Here is a 3,654-nt window from a genome sequence, read left to right as displayed (position 1 = left end):
TCTATTCTATTCTATTCTATTCTATTCTATTCTATTCTTTGCCATAGGCAATACTGTTGTGAATCAAGCCAGCCTCCTCCTGTGTAGAGATGAGCACACCTGGAAATAATGTCCTTGCCATTCAGAATATTTGTGTCAGGCACTAGGCAGGACAATGCTCTCTGTATTTCAACAACATGAAGAAAGACTTGAGGTCAAAATGGTCACCTATAGTCTTTTTACACTTTCTGTGAGTACTTCCTTAAAAAATAATGGGTTTTGTTTGATTGGTAGCCCAAGTCATCTGACATGGGGCATTAACACCAAGGCTGGAGCTGCAGGATGTTCCATCAGTGTTGGGCAGAAGGTCAGGAATTCAAAAAATGGAATAAAAATCCTGGTACTAAGGGGATGTGAAGGCAGCTGAATGGAATACATTTGTGTGTATAGTCACTTCTATACATTTATATGCAGGTACATACATGTATATACACATAGAGTGCTTTAAAAATAAACAACCCAGCAAGAGTAATTGAGATTATTTCCTTATTAGAATGAAAAGAATACAGCTGAATATGAAAAATCCATTCAGTCTTCTTCTGTATGAAGCAGACTGACCCAGAGGTCATCTGCAAGGAACTATCTCTTGGTAATCACCAGGAGCTGAACTGAATTTATGTAGTGCACAGGTCATGGTACACCAGAATTTGGAGAGATCTCTAGAGTTTAAAGTGCAGAACTGATTTCATAATCTGTGCTGGATGGTACCTTTGTATTTATTCTGTCTTTCCACATTCCTTTTAAAAAGGGAGAAACTTCATCTGGTGGAACTCCCCAAAATATTGAAGCTTTGTCATTTCCAAGAAGAAACTGAATGAAGTCAAAGTATTTGAGACTACAGATTGTGAGATGGAAAGAGCTAATGCAAGGAGTTGGAAGACTGTAGCACAAAGAGAAACTACTGAGGAAAGGAGACAGGAACATCTCAGAAGTGCCAGCAGGGACTTTATGCAGCCCAGTGAAAACTGAGCTATTTGCTGCTGTTTGATGTTTATAAAGGTCTTTTAAAACTGTCTATTATGTCTTCTGAATCTTCTTTTTCTATGTAAATTCTAATAGAAATTATATTTAGTGCTTAATTATTGCTTTTGATCTTCCTGGATATCTCAGTATGAGGAAGAAGTCAGAAGCTCCAATCCAAATTAAGTTAATCCAAGTTAAGAAGGCTTAACTTGGATACCTGAAAATGAGGAAGCATAAATATTTGCAGTAAGGCCATGATGCGTCCATGCATGGTTATATCAAAAATAATCTGTCTGTGGTGAAATGATTCATTCTACTTTAGATGAAAGGATCTGAGGTTCTCCTTCCCCTCTACACTGCCCTAATGAGACCTCATCTGGAATATGGTGTCCAGTTTTGGGCTTCCCAGTTCAAGAGGGACAGGGATCTACTGGAGTGAGTTCAGCAGAGGGCTGTGAGGATGATTATGGGACTGGAGCACTGCCTTATGAGGAGAGGCTGAGAGACCTGGGGCTGGTTAGTCTGGAGAGGAGAAGACTGACAGAGGATGTAATAAATGTTTATACATATCTGAGGGCTGGGTGTCAAGAGGGAGGGGACAGGCTCTGCTGAGTTGCATCCTGTGGTTAGGACAAGGGCAATGGATATAAACTACAGCACAGGAAGCACCACCTCAACATGAGGAGGAACTTCTTCACTGTGAGGGTCACAGAGCACTGGAAAAGGCTTCCCAGAGAGGTTGTGGAGTCTCCTTCTCTGGAGACTTTCAAGACCCATCTGGATGTGTTCCTGTGTGACCTGTGCTAGATTCTATGGTCCTGCTCTGGCAGGGGGGGTGGACTGGAAGATAGCCAGAGGTCCCTTCCAACCTCTAACATGCTGTGATCCTGTGAATGGCAAGTGGCTTGCAAAACACCTAGCAAAAATACTAAACCATTGCATTCTTGAGGCAGTAATTTACTAAAATTGATCCCTGCTGAAGAAATGTAGTAGATAATTTTGCATAGGGATATGATACCTTTTAATCCCCAAAATAAAAAACACACAAATGTGGGTCAGTAGGTGGAAAGAGTGGAAATAAAATAAACAGTGCAGTAACACAATATGATTTCCCTGCCCCTCCCTACCCCCCAAGTTATGAGTATTTTAGATTTTACTTTAAAAATTAATATTTATTGACTGGTTTAAAAAAAAAAAATCTCATTGTTGTTCCCTAGGTTATAAAATGATTAAAAAAAGATGAGGATTAGAAGGATGAAAGGGATAATAGGTCTGTCAGGACACTCAAGAGGCATGGGACAAAATGTCAGACACAATGAAATGAAGTGAAATGGTTTTCCTTTGCAAATTTGCTGATACTGAGTATGAAAAAATTAACACTTCAAAGAACATATTGAAGATCTGATTGTTACAGAATTTTTCGTAAGAAGTAACAGCATAACAGTCTTCACAGCTTCAGAGAATGGTTTGGGTTGGAAGTGACCATGAAGGTAATCTAGTTCCAAACCCCCTTGCTCATGGGCAGGGACACCTTCCACTAGTCCAGGTTGCTCGTTCAACCTGGCCTTGAACACCTCAGCTCAGTGGGGAATTAGCTCAAGTGGTAGAGCGCTCGCTTAGCATGTGAGAGGCAGCGGGATCGATGCCCGCATTCTCCAATGCTTTAGAGGTGGGGGATGTAGCTCAGCGGTAGAGCGCATGCTTTGCATGTATGAGGTCCTGGGTTCAATTCCCGGCATCTCCACAAGGGCCTCTGTAATTTGTTTAGAACCTCAAGTGGCTCAGTTGGTAGCACATAACACCCTTAATGGGAAGGTCGTGAGTTCAAGCCTGCAGTGAGCAGCAGTGTCCTCCCTTTCTAGTCATGAGGTCTGGTGACAGGTTGGACTCGATGATCTTTGAGGTCCCTTCCAACCTTAGGAGTACTGAAAAACCTCCAGAGAGGGAGCATCCACAACTTTCCTGGGCAACCTGTTCCAGTGTCTCACCACCCTCACTGGAAAGAATTTCTTTCTAATCTCCAGTCTCAGTCAGCCCTCCTCAAGCTTCAATCCGTTCCCTCTCATCCTATCACTACAACCCCTTGTCAAAAGTCCCTTCCTGGCTATCGTGTAGCCCCCTTCAGGTCCTGGAAGGCTGCTAAGGTCTCCCCACAGCCTTCTCATCTCCAGGCTGAACACCCCCATCTCTCTCAGCCTGTCCTGATAGCAGAGGTTCTCCATCTCTCTCATCATCTTTGTGGCCTCCTCTGCAACTACTCCAGCAGGTCCAGCTCTTGTGCTGGGGGCACCAGAACTGGGTGCAGTACTCCAGCTGGGTTTTTGCTTTAAGCATTAGGGTAGAGCTGAAAGTGAGAAAGGAGGGATATTAGAGCTTGCAGTTTTCTAGTGCTTTATGCAATTTATTTACTCTATGTGTAAGTCTGTGGCTTCCTGCCACACACAAGAGAAATATGGTAGTTATCAGTAGAGCTGGAAGGCTATCAGAGTGCATGCCATCTATTGCAGGGCAGACAAGGTGACAAGTAAATGGTAGCCTGCTAGAGGGTGAAAGCAAAGGAAGGAGACAGTAAGAAGATGGTGAATTAAAGAAACTATGAGGGGAGAAAAAATGGTAGAAGGGTTAATGTAAGTTCAGCACAGTAACAGAAAT

The 3,654-nt window shown here is 42.8% G+C and overlaps 2 non-coding genes across 2 annotated transcripts; both read left to right on the top strand.

The window, feature by feature from the left end:
• The first annotated feature begins 2,587 nt into the window (after positions 1–2,587).
• TRNAA-AGC (transfer RNA alanine (anticodon AGC)) lies at positions 2,588–2,660 on the top strand. The gene has a single exon. It is a non-coding gene; the product is annotated as a tRNA-Ala (tRNA).
• Positions 2,661–2,674: 14 nt separating this feature from the next.
• Positions 2,675–2,746, top strand: TRNAA-UGC (transfer RNA alanine (anticodon UGC)). The gene has a single exon. It is a non-coding gene; the product is annotated as a tRNA-Ala (tRNA).
• Positions 2,747–3,654: the final 908 nt, after the last annotated feature.

The sequence above is a fragment of the Melanerpes formicivorus genome, unplaced genomic scaffold (assembly GCF_026170545.1).
Source record: "Melanerpes formicivorus ecotype bairdi unplaced genomic scaffold, bMelFor1.0.p_v2 SCAF_15, whole genome shotgun sequence".
NCBI lineage: Eukaryota > Metazoa > Chordata > Aves > Piciformes > Picidae > Melanerpes > Melanerpes formicivorus.
Note: the sequence above shows the minus strand (reverse complement) of the source record. Positions and strands in the feature narration are given on the sequence as shown.